Source organism: Cricetulus griseus, chromosome 4 (assembly GCF_003668045.3).
Source record: "Cricetulus griseus strain 17A/GY chromosome 4, alternate assembly CriGri-PICRH-1.0, whole genome shotgun sequence".
NCBI lineage: Eukaryota > Metazoa > Chordata > Mammalia > Rodentia > Cricetidae > Cricetulus > Cricetulus griseus.
Window position 1 is genome coordinate 106,082,487 of NC_048597.1, and position 16,780 is coordinate 106,099,266.

Sequence of the window (16,780 nt, forward strand, 5' to 3'; positions counted from 1 at the left end):
CTTATCTCTAGAGCAGAAATCACCCTACAAACTGTCAATTTGATACAAGCTAGAATCACCTGGGAATACAGGCTCAATGAGGTATTGCCTAGATCAGGCTGGCCTGTAGGCATGTCTGTAGGGTATGGTATTGATTAGGTTAAATGATGTGGGAAGACCCTGGCCACTGTGGGTAGCACCACTCCCTGTTTCAAGTCCTGTACTGAGTAAGATTAGAGACAGCTAGCTACTTGTCCATGCACTTCTCTCTCTTGACTGTAGAAGCAACCTGACTAGCTGCTTCCAGTTGCTGCTTGACTTGACCACAGTGATAAACCATAATCTGGACCTAAAATAAACTTTGCTCCCCTCACTAAACTGTTTTTATGTCAGAATATTTTTATCACAACATAAATGAAACTAGATTACTAATCAAGGGAGTTTTTGTTTTATTTGAAATATCATTCTTGTATGACTGACGGCCTCATATTGGTCATTTCTCTAACTCACTTATTTCCTTTAAGGAAACTGACTTTTAAAGGTAAAATTTAGCTTAATCTCCAAATAATATACATACAACTGGTTAGTTTTTAATGTATGTTATAATAAATGAGTTAGAATTAATCATGGTGATACACACTGGTCATCAAGATTCTCTGGATACTGAGTCAGGAGGATGTTATTTCAAGTCCAACCTGAGCTACAAAGTAAGACCAAAGAAAACAAAACTAGGCAAATATTGAAATAAAATGGTACCCATGTGCCACATGACAGAGACTAGAGTATTGACTTAATTCCCTAATGGCAGAAGAGTATTCTTCCTGTTTCTTCATCCTCGTCTTTGAGGTATATGTTTAAATTCACTTCTATCCAGTTCACAGTTCTCTCGAGTCATTTCTAAGGGTCCATTAAGAAGCATGATATTCTGTGTTTATTTCTGGATTTTAAACACACTGCTCCTTTTTTTTATAGCAAAGACTTCAGACATTAGTACTTAGAAGACAGTGATGTCTTCAGAAGCATCCTTTCTCTTTTTAACTTGTAAAAAGCTCCTGTAGTTTATTCATTCATTTTAGATGTGCTGAATTGCACATCTCCTCACATTTCATTTACATCTGTACAAGGGTTGAATTTAAGTTTGTCCAAAACCTAAGCACTTCAGTGAAGTTGGGAAAACCTTGAAGTTTTCTCCTAAGGCATAAAAGATATAAGAGGAATTAATTTATTATTTTAGTTTAAAATTACTGTTTTTGACTAAGAAGGAGATTGCTCCTCAAGCTGTAGATAGCGTTGGTACCAGAAGTATATCATGATAAATAGTGAAGATGTGTTTCTTTGGAAAATCCATACTAGAGGTTGGCATGTTCTTGATTGTGGAGACTTTCTATTTCTGTTTAATAGGTATCTGGAGTCTCAAGATGATCTATGTACCATGTTAGCCTGGAAAAATATGCAGATGCTGATGAACAACATAATTCAGGAAGCTGTCTGCTAACTCACCATCTACATGAAGGGTGGATGCATCAAGATATGAAAGCTTGGCTGTATCCAAGGGTTATAATTACCTGTCATTCCTATGATCATCATTTCGGAAGAGAGACAAGAATCTTGGTCTCTTGTGGGGAGCCCATGTGTCACCATCACTCTCTGAGGGACTACTGGCAGTTAGACATTACTGGGGGAGCAATTGGTGTTTTCTGAAGTTGTGTAGCCACTAATGTGTGCAAGCTTCAGTAAAGAATTTCCCAGCCATACTTGTGCAGACAACACCAATTAAACTCAGTGGGACACAAAGAAAGATGGGAAAGTAAGAAGGGGACTTTGAGGAGAAGAAAATAGAAAATAGATAAAACAAAAGAGTCCAAAGGGCAAAAGGAGATACGGGGTTAAAAACTTAAAAAATTATTACATTAATGCATAAACATGTGGAAGAGCAAACTATTTTTTAAAATAGAATAATGGTTCCTTGGAGTGGTGTCTGCATGCATGTGACACATTGTAGACTTGCCTTGCTTGCTCACTGTGACATTCATCTTTCCTATAAAGAGTGTGGCATGGATAACTATGGGGAAAAGCCTTTAGTCTCATGTTGGGGAGGGTTGCTTTTGGGTGTATGCTAGGCTATATCTCTGTGGTGATAAGAATGGTCCACATAGGCTCATGTGTTTGAATACTTGGACCCCAGTTGGTGGAACTAAAGGATTAAGAGGCTTGAGCTTGTTGAAGGGGTTATGTCACTAGGGATGGGCTCTGAGTTTTCTAAAGCCCAAACCACTCCAGTTAATTCTCTTGCCTCCTGCTTGGAGATCAAGATATGAGCTCTCAGCTACTGCTCCAGTGCCATGTCTGTCTGCCTGCTATCCTGCTCCCCAACATGATTGCCATGGACTTTATCTCTATGACATTGTAAAGCCCAAATAAACTCTTTCTTTTATAAATTGCCTGGGTCATGATGTCCTTTCACAGCAAGAGGAAAGTAAGATAGACACTGCATATTGCAGTCCTCCAGGCATCCTTCTATAGTGGTAAATTTTCTGGGTCAAGCTGATGAAACAATGGGGTATCAAGATATTGGGTAAGCATTATTTGTTGATGTGTCCATTAGGGTGTTCCCAGATGAGGTGGCCACTACAATCATGTACTCTATAAAGTAGATGGATAGATATTTTGCAATGTTTATGGTGCAGACATGCAGACAGAACAAAACATTCAAAGGTCATGAATTGCATTGTCTGCTTGTATGGTTAATTCATAAGATGTCTTCTGCCTTTGAACTTATAACTTATACTATTTGAGCTCTTCTTCATCTGCTCTTCAAATTACACCACCAGCTTCTTGGGACCTTCAGTTTATAGATGGATCCATAGCCATCATGTGAGTTAATTCCTCATTATCAACATAAATTTCATAATATATACACGTACATATGTGAGGAAATGGAGTTGCAGAAAGGGTGTGTGACTTACTTGAAGACACACTGTCTGTTGCTGTGCTGCCTGTCTCAAGTATCAACACTTAGTCACGGACATATGATGTCATTCATCATGATGGTATAGACCAAAAGGCCCATTTTTATAAAATGATAGCAAGTAGCTAGTACAAAGTAACTACTCTTTACCCAACCATATAAAGGAGAAGGCAGTGATTTTTTTCTTATCTTTGATAAGTATCTTCAAGAGTGTGCACAGGAAGGGAGGCCATATCTGTGCCTCACAGAATGGTTAGGATGTGACATATAAGAATGGAGAGTTGTAGATGAATATCATCATGAATTAGAAATTGTACTGTTTCTCAGACATCATTAGCAGAGGATGCATTCCCTTCCTCACACTAACTGTATTCGTGTTCACCCCGAGGATAGCAACTGCCAACTTATCTCTGTAGTAATTCACTCTCTTGGCTTTGGGGATGGCTGGACCAGGCACTAAAGAATTGCTAAAGGAATCATGAAAAGCCATTAGCATTTTAAATCCATCCCAGCCCCTGGGAATCATCTCCTTTCTAGTTGAGTCTTTTGATGGGTACAGTAAGACAGGTGTTTTGTGATGGATGTACTGTCAGGGGAGAGCAACTTGCCAAAAAATAGAACCCGATGCAGAGAAAAGTATTCCTGGCTTTGAAATAACAGAGAATTTACTGAGCTGGCATAAGCTATAAAAAGGAGTTCTGCTACCAAGATTTTCTAAAAAGGCTGTATTTAGAGAGGGGAGAGTGATGTCAAGGTGGGTTAGAATACAGATCCATGTGACTCTGTAGCAATTCTACTGTTCTGGGATGAATGGTGCACTTGCTAGGCTATGTCAGCTTATCACATGAATAAGAACTATCTGAAAGGAGGGAACCTCAATTGAGGAAATGCTTCCATGAGATCTGACTGTAAGGCATTTTCTTAATTAGTGATTGATAGGGAGGGTCCAGACCATTGTGGGTGGTGCCATCCCTGGGATGGTGGTCCTGGATTCTATAAGAAAGCAGGCTGAGCAAGGCAAGGGAAGCAACCAGTAAGCAGAACCCCTCCACAGCCTCTAAATCAGCTCCTGCCTCCAGAATCCTGCCCTGCTTGAGTTCCTGTCCTGACTTCCTTCAATGATGAACAGTGCTGTAGAAGTGTAAGGTGAATAAACCCTCTACTCCCCAACTTATTTATTTTGGTCATAGATATTTTTGTTACAGCAATAGAAACCCTAAACTAAGACAGATGATATCATCTTCAGGTATCACCATTAAAGCACATGTGCTCTTTAGAGAAAGGGGTAAGCATATGCTTTTCACTTTGGCTATACTTGCATGCAAAGTAGACAGTGCCAGGGAGAGTGATGCTTGATGTTGATTGACAAGGTCCACGGGTCTGCATTCTTAAGAGCAACAGAAATGATTGTGCAAGCTCTGACATTCATCTGGGTCTGAAAGCAGTAGTGCCTTGTAGATAGGATGTTGTTAGAAAAATGAACACTGGGTAGAACTGAGTGGGATAAAGGAGAAGCTTAAGAAAGACTGACACAAACTAAACTCCTGCAGCATTTTATTCTGCAGCATCCATTTCTTCCTTCAGAGAACATTGACTAAGAACTGTAGTTCAGGAGACAGACACTGTGAGAGGTATTGAATCTAGAGACAGATGAAACCTGATTCCCTCAACAGAGTCTAAGCATTTTTCTTAATCATTTCCGTATCCTGCTGGTGGTGATTAATGTTAAATAATTAAGGATATGTAAGCCTTATCTTTAAGAGAAACTGTGAATAGCATTCACTTTTGGCACAAACGAGAAGACAAAGACAATACAAGGCTCATATTCTCCCAACAAATTTTCTAGATACATTACAAGAAGGGGAGGAGGGACAAGTGCCTCTTGTGACTAGAACTGAAAGAACTTGAATTTAATGATCTTAGAAGACATGAGACAGCCTAGCATCTGATGACCAGGAACACCCTTCTGGTTAAGAGAAGTTTAATCCTCTATCCTGACAAAAAGAAGAACATTTGTGTGTTGGGAGCTTGGGCTACTATTCAAGAAGAATTTTCACAAACCTAAGGAATATTAATGTGAGATTTTTATGGAAAGGAGAGTGGACAGAAGGACCAAGAGATCATGAGGGAGGTTTGAGGTTCAGAGTGGTCAACATGCTTTGCATTCATGTTTGAAGTTCTCTAAGAATATTTAATTAATATAAAGTGGACTTACCATCAATAACCATTGACATCAGGAAATCTGTTTCTTTGACCACACTAATCTTAGCTGTCCCCCAGCCACCATCAACCCTATAGCTAAGAATGCTGTTGAGTTATACCTGGAACCTGTCCCTGAGACTCACCAACCATGCTGTAACCCTCCTAACTGAGGTCCTTGGCAGCATTTGTCTACAGTTATTGATTTATTTATATTTTTATCTTCTGAGACTATAAAGGTTGAAGACACCTCTCCCATGGTATAGACTTGTTATTGGCAACAACTTGAGCCTTGAGCCACATGGTCATTCTTATTTGGCTCAGAATGGGCTGTTGCTTGTTTCCTTCATAGAGACATTGTGTTCTGTCAATGTTGTCTCATGCCAAAAACTGTACTCGACACTTGCCCCTCTATTTTATACTTGACCTTTGAATCAATCTATGGGTTAGACCCTAACACTATTCATATTTCACAGATCAAATGAATTATTGAGCTAAGTAATTTAAAATCATTCTGGAGGTCAGAGTTCTGAAATTAGTCACTGGATTCAAATTAAGCTGTCTGTAGCCATATTTTTCTTCAGAGAATGTTTGGGAGTGTTCTTACTTTTGTGCGGTTATCATGGCTGCCCACATTTCTTACCTCAGGGCCTTTTCATTCCCCTACCTCCAAATTCAACAGTATAAGGTTGAATCTCACTCATGTCTCTGTTTCTCTAGTTCAGTCCCTTCTGCTTCTATCATCCACTTTAGAAGAACTCTATGATTGTATTGAGCCCATATGAAAATGCAGGGGCATATTCTCTTCTCAACTTCTCATGCGTAACATTAATCCAGGCAACATGGAAATTCACATGTTCATAGTTCATGAAGCTCATGGAGATTGGGATTTGAAACCTTTGCAGAGGGGTGTGTCTTACAATAAATCTTTCCGCCAAAAGCCGCTGAGCCCCACCGCCACGTGTGAGCTTTACGCTAGCCGTCTGCCCAAGTTAGGCCCAAATAAATACACAGAAACTTGTATTAGGTTCAAAGCTGCTTGGCCAATGACTACGATTCTCATCTGTTAGCTCAGTCTTAACTATCATAAATCTATATATGTTATAAGACTTATCTTATCGGAGGCCTTATGGCGTCCATCCTTGCTGGTGGATCACATTGTGCCGCTGGAGCAGGAGCGGAGGGGAAAAGAGGGCCCTTCCTGTTTCTCCTTCGCTTAAATATGAGTCTCCTTGCTATGTCACCTCCTGCCTGGATCAGCACTTCTCTACTACATTTCCCAGAATCCTCTTTGACTCCTAGTCCCGTCTACTTGCTGTCTCATTGGCCAAACAATATTTTATTTAACAATCAATAAGAGAAACATACACAGAAGTACTTCCCCCATCAGGTGTGTGTGTGTGTGTGTGTGTGTGTGTGTGTGTGTGTGTGTGTGTGTGTGTGTGAGAGAGAGAGAGAGAGAGAGAGAGAGAGAGAGAGAGAGGTGGTCAGGATTACAATTACAAAAATGGGCAAATATGCCCACCTGGGCTTCAAGGCAGATCATTTTGGGGAGACTGCCAGTTGTATCGTGGACTGACAAAACAGGTTTGTACTTTCCTATGAATGGGCTATTACATCATCGAATGTCAGCTAAAGGCTGGGTGATTGAGTCAAGAAGGTGAGATTGCCCAAATGTCCTGTAAGTGCTACCTGCTTTTGCCTTGGCAGAAGCTCTGCTTTACTGGAATTAAGTTTCCTAAAACAAAGCCTAAACAGTGGAGACCTCCCTAAAGGTCAGTCTAGCTCCTCTTGCTGGTGAAATCAGTGCTGATGAGCTTCCCTCGGAATGTCTTTGAGTCATTTTATCACAATGAAAATTTCAGTAGTAGGCATCCTGTGCAAACATGTAAAAGAACACCACAGGAAGCCTGAGAACAGGTCTTGGTGGCTAAACACACCTCACCAATTGCTCCTACCTGGAACTGATGGGGAACAAATGCCTCTTGATGTCTTCCAACGCTTTAGAACTGTTCTTCTGGTTCAGCAAACTGACATTTGCAGATGAGGGCTAATCAATCTGTACAATCCTCCCTCCTAGGAGCAAGGGAGGAATTCATATACTTAGATTTTATCCCATTTTGCACATTACAAATAACATTTTCACCCTCTGTCTTGTCTGTCTGTGGCATCCTGGGTCAGTTCACACAACATTTATTGATCAACCCTGTAAATGCTGTGTTGTAGTCTTTAACAGAACCGTGGGGTTGGATAAGAAGTTATTCTCCTCTATCCAAAAAAGGGCTCTGAGATTGAGTGACTGACTTTATAGATGTCTCAGAGTCACTGGCTAGAGTTAGAGCTATGGACCTTTCACTAAAAGCATAAGCCATGTGGTACAGTATTCATGTATTTGATGTGTGGTCTAATAAAATTCTTCATCCACTATGTCCAAAATTGAATCAGAGGATAAATTTAGAAATCCATATTTCTGGTCAGAGTCAACTTCTCTTCCAAATATCTTTTACTTGGTCCTTTTTTTTTTAAATCACACTTTGGTGCCAGCAAGATAGCTCAGCAGGTAAGGGTGTTTGTTTCAAAACTGAAGATATGGGTTTGACTCTCAACACCCACATAATGGAAGGAAAACTGATTCTTGCAAGTTGTCCTCTGGCCTACACACACACACACACACACACACACACACACACACACACACACACACACACACTCACTTGAATTTCTTTTAATTTAAAGAACTCTTTTGGAAAACACAAATCCTAAAGGTCTTCTTGTTGACTGATATCCCATGTAAATCCTGAAAGCCTAAGCTTGTTGTCCCAACATATGAGACAATGGTTCAGTGATTCTGAGCTGTGCAAAGCTACATGGCACCATATGGCAGCCTTTAACCAGGCAAATAGGTCTTAATCCCTTTTGGGGCAATCATTTGATGAATCAGAGGAGTCTGGATTGTTTTCTAAGACAACATGTGTTAGTGCCATTTCTGTAATCTCCAAGAGTCATGGGGAAATGTTTAAAAAGGAAAGAGCTTGCAATATGGGACCTGACTAAGCTGGAGTAACAGGACCCAAATCACTCTCCCAGGTGAAATGAGTTAAAATGAGCTAAACATAGAAAGCAATGTTTTTTTTTCAACTCTGTGGGTAAACAATGTGGTATATCAGTATCTAAAGTAGGGAAAGAAAATTAATTGGCGTTTTTTAGATTAGTTGCCTTTGGTTTACTTCCTGGAGAACAATCCAGAGCACAGCACAGAAAGGGAAATCTGAGCAGAATACAGCAGTTTCCAGAGTTGAGAATATATAGATAGAAATCTGAGGAGATTAAGGTAGTGAGGGTTCAGGAGGAAGAATAGAGAAATGTTATCGTTTCATTAGTAGAAAATTTAGGAGATACACATAGGGTCCTCTCCCAACTTGTAGCTGAATGCTGAATGAAATTATCATCTGAAACTATACGAAGAACACCAAAAGTGGGAAATCCTCCAGGCTGCAGTAAGAGGTAGCTATATGTCTATCATCCTCAGTGGAGAAACTGTTTAATTCTCAGTACACCATATTGAAATTGAGAATAAGCTTATGTACAAAACTCCCTCAGAGACACTCACTGTGGAAAAGGCTTCATGTGCATGCATTAAACAGATCAAAAATTTTTATTTATAATAAAAATGAACAATGGTATGTTATTAGTGGAGCCATCTGCCAATGGCACTTACTTCAGTCTTTACTAACAAAACTTAAACGTGTTGTGTGTTGGAAAGATCAAATAAAGTCTCGGTCATGCTTGAAACATTGTTTTTCAGTTTTTATTTTATTTTAATCAATATATAGCACATGCACAAATTTATGGGGTCACCATGTGACATTTGTGACATGCATACCCTGTGCATAGTCAATCAAATCAGAGGTAAAAATCAAAGTAAATTTCATGATAGGTGACACCAAGAATATCTCAGATGGATAGAATTAATGAACAAAGGCATTGAAACTGTGCTAATATCTGTGTTTTTAAGAGATGAAGATGGAGTGATTAACATCTGAGATATTTTACAAGCTATGGTGCATTGTTTTCAAGATGAATATAACAGCTGATAAAATGACAGTGGTTAGGCTTATACATTGATATATGTTTCAGAATTAAATATTTGTAATCTTGGATTCATGGAAATATAAAGTATCCAAAAATAAAGAACAAATAAGAAAAGAAGAATGGGAAAAAATAAAGCAGAGATGAAAATCCAAAGCTTTAGTCTCATTATCAACTTCATGGTGGAAAGTTCAGAAACAGAAACAAAATTGCACCATTTGGAAAGAGTGATCTGGATATTGACAAAAAGATCCCTAGAAACAAACTAAAAGTTTAACTTCTTCACTGGACACAAAATGAATGCACAGAAATGTACATTTTTTCCATTTTTTAATTTAATTTTTACAAAATTATAATTTCACATGTCAATCCCTTCTCCCTCTCCCCCCAACCCCCCACCAACTCCCTCCCCCCTCCGCTCCCCATAAAGGGTAGGGCCCTCCACAGGGGCTCCCAAAATTCCACAACATCATCCTGGGCAAGGCTTAGGCCCTCCCCCATGTGTCCAGGCCAAGAGAGCATCCCTTCACATGGGATGGGCTCTCAAAGTCCCTTCTTACACCAGGGAAAAATACTGATGCACTACCAGAGGCCCCATAGGGTGCTGAGGCCTCCTTGTTGACATCCAATTTCAGGGGTCTGGGTCAGTCCCTTGATGGCCTCCCAGACAGCAGACTGGGGTTCATGTGCTCCCCCTTGTTCAGGTCAGCTGTTTCTGTGGGATTCACCAGCCTGGTCCCGACCCAATTGATCTTCATTTCTCCCTCTCTGCAACTGGGTTCCTGAATTCAGTTCAGTGTATAGCTATGGGTGTCTGCCCCTGACTCCATCAGCCAGTGGATGAGGGCTCTAGGATGGCATATAAAGTAGTCATCAGTCTCATTATATGGGAAGGGCATTTAGGGTAGCCTCTCCACCATTGCCTAGACTGTCAGTTGGTGTCATCCTTATAGATCTCTCAAATCTCCCTAGTGCCAGATCTCTCCTTGGACCTATAATGGCTCCCTTTGTTATGATAGCTCTCATCCTGCTCTCCTTTATTCTTCCCCCAACTCAACCCTTCTGCTCTCTCTCTCCATATCTCTTCAATATTGTCCTTGAAGTCCCAGCTAGAGCAATAAGACAACAAAAGGAGATCAAGGGGATACAAATTAGAAAGGAATAAGTCAAACTCTACTATTTGCAGATGATATGACAGTCTACATTAAGTGACCAGAAAAACTCTACCAGGGAACTCCTATAGCTGATAAACACCTTCAGCAAAGTAGTAGGACACAAAATTAACTCAAAAAATCAGTAATCCTACTATATACAGATGATAAACAGAATGAGAAAGAAATCAAAGAAACATCACCCTTCACAATATCCACAAACAACATAAAATATCTTGGGGTAATGCTAACCAAAAAAGTGAAAGACTTGTACAGCAAGAACTTTGAGTCTTTAAAGAAAGAAATTAAAGAAGATACCAGAAAATAGAAAGATCTCCCATGCTCTTGGATAGGTAGAATCAATATAGTAAAAAGGCAATCTTGCCAAAAGCAATCTATAGATTCAGTGCAATCCCTGTCAAAATCCCAACACAGTTCTTCACAGACCATGAAAGAACAATACTCAACTTTATATGGAAAAACAAAACACCCAGGATCGCCAAAACAACCCTGTACAATAAAGGAACCTCTGGAGGCATACCCATCCCTGACTTCAAGCTCTATTATAGAGCCATAGTCCTGAAAACAGTTTGGCACAAAAATAGACAGATAGACCAGTGGAATTGAATTGAAAATACTGATATTAAACTACACACCTATGAACACCCGATTTTCGACAAAGATGCTAAATCTATACAATGGAAAAAGATAGCATCTTCAACAAATGGCGCTGGCACAACTGGATTCAGACATGCAGAGGACTATAGATAGATCCATATCTGTCACCATGAACAAAACTTAAGTCCAAATGGATCAAAGATCTCAACATAAATCCAGCCACACTGAACCTTCTAGAAGAGAAAGTGGGAGATACCATTGAATGTATTGGTACAGGAGACCGCTTCCTGAACATAACACCAGTAGCAGACATTGAGATCTACAATTAATAAATGGGACCACCTGAAACTGAGAAGCTTCTGTAAGGCAAAGGATACCGTCAGTAAGACAAAACAACAGCCCACAGAATGGGAAAAGATCTTCACCAACCCACATCTGACAGAGGACTGAGTTCTAAAATATACAATGAACTCAAGAAGCTAGCCACTAAAACACCCAATCAATGAAATTTAAAAGTGGGGCACAGAACTAAATAGAGAATTCTCAACAGAAGAACCTAAAATGGCTGAAAGACATTTAAGAAAGTACTCAAAATCCTTAGCCATCAGAGAAATGCAATTCAAAACAACTCTGAGATACCATCTTACACTGGCCAGAATGGCTAAAATGAAAAACACCAATGACAATCTATTCTGGAGAGGATGTGGAGAAAAAGGAACACTCCCCCATTGCTGGTGGGAGTGTGAACTTGTAAGACCACTCTGGAAATCAGTATGGCGGTTGCTCAGGAAAATGGGAATCAGTCTACCTCAAGATCCAGCAATTCCTCTCTTGGGCATATATCCAAATAATGCATGTTCCTACAACAAGGATATGTGTTCAACCATGTTCATAGCAGTGTTGTTCATAATAGCCAGAACCTGGAAGCAACCTAGATGCCCCTCAACTGAAGATTGGATAGAGAAAATGTGGTACATTTACACAATGGAGTACTACTCAGCAGAAAAAAGCAATGGAATCTTTAAATTCGCAGGCAAATGGATGGAACTAGAAGAATCCATCCTGAGTGAGGAAACCCAGTCACAAAAAAGACAAACATGGTATGTACTCACACATATATTAATTTTAGACATAGAACAAAGGAGTACCAGCTTACAATCCTCTTCACCAAAGGAACTAGGAAACAAGAAGGACTCTAAGAGAAAAAATGCATGGTACCCCAAGAATGGGAAGGGCCAGGATCTCCTAAGCTAATTCAGAGCATGAGGGTAGGGGAGAGGGAGTTGGCAGAATGTGAGGAGGAGAAGAGGAGGGGAGAGGAGGAAATGGAGGAGCAGAAATGTACATTTTAAGGGTAGGAGGATGGCTCACAAAGTAAAGCACAAATTTTACATCCCCAGAACCCATGTAAAAAGCCAGGCATGGAGGCATGGGGTATTATTTTTTGCTTATTTTTGGTTTGCTTTTTTGCTGTCTTTTTTTTTTTTGAACAGTCTCACCATGTAGGTGACTGGTCTGGGACTTGTTATGTAGACCAGGCTGGCCTCTAACTTACAGAGGTCTGCTGCCTCTACTTCCTGGGTGCTTGGGAACAAAGACATGGATAATCATACCTGGCAGCATCACATGTTTTAAATCCAAGACCTTGGGAAGTCAGAGACAGACAGATCCCTGGGGCTCATTGGCCATTATGGTCTACTTGGAGAGCTCTTAGCCATTAAAAGACAGTCCAAAACCTAAAGTGAATGGGTTTCATTGGTTGTCCTCTCATATCCATACACAAAAATTCGTGAACACCTACACATGTATGTGTATCCACATAGGAATACAGACCATGCATACATATATACATACACACAAATATCCACTTCTATATACTAATAATGAAGAAGTATATGGAAGCTGAGATCAAAAGTCCAAAGTCATTTCTATACTTTCAAAGAAAATTAGTATATTTTAGAGTACCTATAACAAATGTATGAAGGATCACATTGCCAAACCACACACATTTCAATAAAAGAAACACACACACACACACACACACACACACACACACACACACACACACACACACACACACACACACACGAGTGATCTGGATCTATATATTCTCCTGGAGAGATCTCTTTAGAATTGCAGGTAGACTGAGAATAATATTGTTGTGTTAGAAACCCTGCAAAGAACAAAGAACCATAACTAGCTCCAATTCAAACATAATAACCCTGATATTTTGCAAGACCTGGAGCTCCTTATGATAACACACTGGCTGCAGAGAAGAGAGAACAGGAATAAGCAATGAGGTGAGGATCCACATGGAGCAGTTTCTGAGACATCTGTACCACTGTTTCCTAACCTTGTTTGGGAGCCTTTGCTCATATTCTTAAAAATCTCATCTGTCACTCATCCACTGATTCCTGATATTTTACTAGACATCACACATTTTATCACATGGAAGGAATCATCCCACCTGCCCCACTCCTCATATTTGAACTTGTTATGACTGTTTTTCTGTAGTCAACATCTGTGGTTCAAGTACCAAGGTTTGGATGTGGGATAAGATAACCCAGAATGGGGAATCCAAAATTGAAGTCCCTAGCCAATGAGGGGTGGCCAGGATTGAAATACTTGGGTGCTGGGAGGGTATATAAGGTTCCCCTCATTGCTAAATAAAGGAGTCCCCTGTTTTTTCTTTTCAGCTGACTCCCAGTGTCTGTGTTGTTGATGCTACACCTTCTCACCCCCTTCCTCAAGGAAGCTGTTAGGACCCAGAAACACATGATGAAATGTTGATAGGCCAATCATGTACAGGTTTGTGCAATGACCATGGAGGTATGCCTTCATGAATGCAACAACTATGTGGTTTCTAGAAGACATGCTTCCTCTCCCCACTTTCTCTGGAATTATTCTCTGCATTAGTTCTTGCATTATCCCTCCTTTTCCATGATATCCCTTGATTCTAGGAGGCATGTGATCACTTTTGCATTTGGGGCTGAATACTCCATGGTCACTTATTCTGAGCACTTGGTCCATTTATGAAAATATGGACTGCTGTGTGAGTTTGCACATCATCCCTGCACAGGGACCATGCTTATCTCTGTATCTTTTCCATTTGGGCACGTTTGCTGCTACTATGAGCACCAATTTGACTTTTATGGGAGTATTTGCATAACTATTATTTCGCAGAGACTAATAAAGAGAGATACATTATAAACACACCGGGAGGAGGGGGAAAGATGATAAAAAGTTTTCTCGAATACTGTAAAGAGGTAAGTGATGAGTGACATTTCTTATGCTTTACTTTAGAAATAGCTATCAGCTCCAGATATTGACTATTTTAAGTCAGTTCACTCTTCAGTCTGTGTGCAAAATGAGAGAGATGGTAACAATGACCTTCTGGGGGCCAAATATCTGATTTTTCAAGAAGGAATCTCATAGGAAGGCATGGGAGAATATCCATCCTGTTTTGAGAACAGAGAAGATGAGAAACTAAGGAGTTGGCGTCAAATAAAGTCATTAGCTTCCGAGGACAGGGCACATGAACACCTACCTGGCTTCAAGTTGATAGTCGACATGCTCATCTTTCTATTAGGAATCTTGTTAGATTTTTTTAAAAGGCAACATCTGGCTTTATTTCTGTGCACCACATGTGAGCCTGGTCCCCGTGGAGATCAGAAAAGGGCATTGGATCTCTCAGAACTGGAGTTACCAATGATTATGAGCCAATTTGTGGGTGGTGGAAATCAAACCTGGGTCCTCTGGAAGAGCACAAGCGCTCTTATCCACTGAGCCAACTCTCCAGCCCTGCCTACTTTAATATTATGAATCTTCATTTTGGATATCCAACACCCGAATGTACACTGTTTTTGAAAAAAATTAATTATCACCACTAAATTAATGGCAATCTCTTTTAAATAGTACACAATCGTTATAACCCAAATCAAAGACAGAAAATACAGTAAGCTGTTCCCTGAAATCCCTTGCTTGGCAGGTGGAATCTTATGATTATGAAATGCTTTGAAATCTCTCCTCAGTTGGCAGGCGGAGCCTCGTAATTATGAAATGCTTTAACAAAGCTTGCCAGCCTCTGTCTTCTTTTGTCAGCCAATTAGGAAAATATTTTGGTATCCACATCAATTCCAAAGTTTTAAGTGAATTTGCCAGTTTTGTGCTTAAAAAAAAAGTGCTTATGATCTAGCTTGTAGTTCACTTTCTCTATTGTGTTGTAACTTTCTGTTTTTTGTTAGGGGACTTCCTACTGAACACAGACTGGGGCATTTAGCTATGACTATCCAACTTTCCTTTAGTGCCACCTTGACTGAAAAGGCAGGGATTCTCTGAGGTGATTGAATGCACTCACTCAGTAGCTACACGGTTATTTGGGACTGGCTTCTCTCTCTCTCCTTGGGGCTCCAACCTGAAGATAAGACAATGAAGTTTCTGGGATATTATCATGTTTCTCAGAATAAGTGGTTCTCAAATTTTTTTCAGGCCTTGGTAAATGGAGATATCACATTCTCCAGTTTTTATATCTCAAGATGGGGATTAGCACAGGGCACTCATACCCTAGATGGCAATTCTAGAAGTTTCTCACTGCCTCATATCCACTCTGTCTCACTTATTAAAGTGAGACACGGCCATAATACAGATAATGCTTTACCTCAGGTGTTTTTCAAGTAGCTATCGTGGGTCCCCGTACCATTATTCGGTCTCAGAGTTATCAGAGTAACTGATGCTCTACTGGTGGACCATGACAGGAGAATTATATTTTTTCCATTTGTGCAAACACAGGCAGTTAGTGGAACTCAGGAATTCCATTTCAGATGCTCTAAGTAGGCAGAAGATTGCTGGATACACTGCAATCATGACCAATTCTTGAACTTTCTCACATTTTTAGTGATGACTGAACCATCTGGAGAGATATCATGAGTATTGTATCATCCAATCAGGATGGAACTGGAATGATCATTTCTTCCCAATAATACAGCATGCTTTGGCATGGTCTACACTGGCTTCCTAATATGCCGTCTTTCAAAGAGTGGCATCTGGGGTGACAGGTAGTCTTATTAGATGGCTTGGAAATGATTTGGATGTTGCCTTAGTTACTTTTCTTGATGCTTTGATAAAAATAAAAGGGTTGAACTTAGTTCATACTTTAAGGGTACAGTTTGTCACAGTGGGAAAAGCATGGTGGCAGGAGCATGAGGCAGCTGGTCAGGCACCAACTGTCAGGAATCACAGAGAGATGGATGCTGGTGCTCAGCTCACTTTCTCCTTTTTAATTCAGGACCCCAGTCTAGGGAGTGGGGCTGCCCACACTCAGGGTGGGTCTTCCCACATCAGTTACCCTAATATAGGAACTTTCTCTTAGGCACAGCTAGAGATTTGACTCCCAAGTGAATTTAAGACCTGTCAAATTGACATCACAGATATGCTTATGAAATTTTCAAATCAAAATATTTAAGAAAATCTGAAGGAAAATTGAACTATAAAATGCAATAAACTGATGCACACTCATTGAAATATTTTTTCTTCAAATGAATGGGGTATTTATTACTACTGATAGTAACCCAAGCAATGTTGAGAACATTTTGAGTTTGCAGAGCACTGAGATGTATTGTTGTAGACACTTAGACGGCTTTTATGTGACTGTAAATTGGAAGGGCACATTGATCATAAGAAAACTTAAGGTTTTTTAATTTTTCTTGGAGTTTTGTTCAGTTTGGTGACAAAATTTAGACCTCTATGATGCCAAGAGTTTACTGGTGACTGACTTGAG

General features: G+C 40.0%; 1 non-coding gene across 1 annotated transcript; it reads right to left on the reverse strand.

Moving 5' to 3' along the window:
• Nucleotides 1-14,038: 14,038 nt before the first annotated feature.
• On the reverse strand, nt 14,039-14,142 carry LOC113835504. The gene has a single exon (XR_003485093.1). It is a non-coding gene; the product is annotated as a U6 spliceosomal RNA (small nuclear RNA).
• Between the last annotated feature and the right edge of the window lie 2,638 nt (nt 14,143-16,780).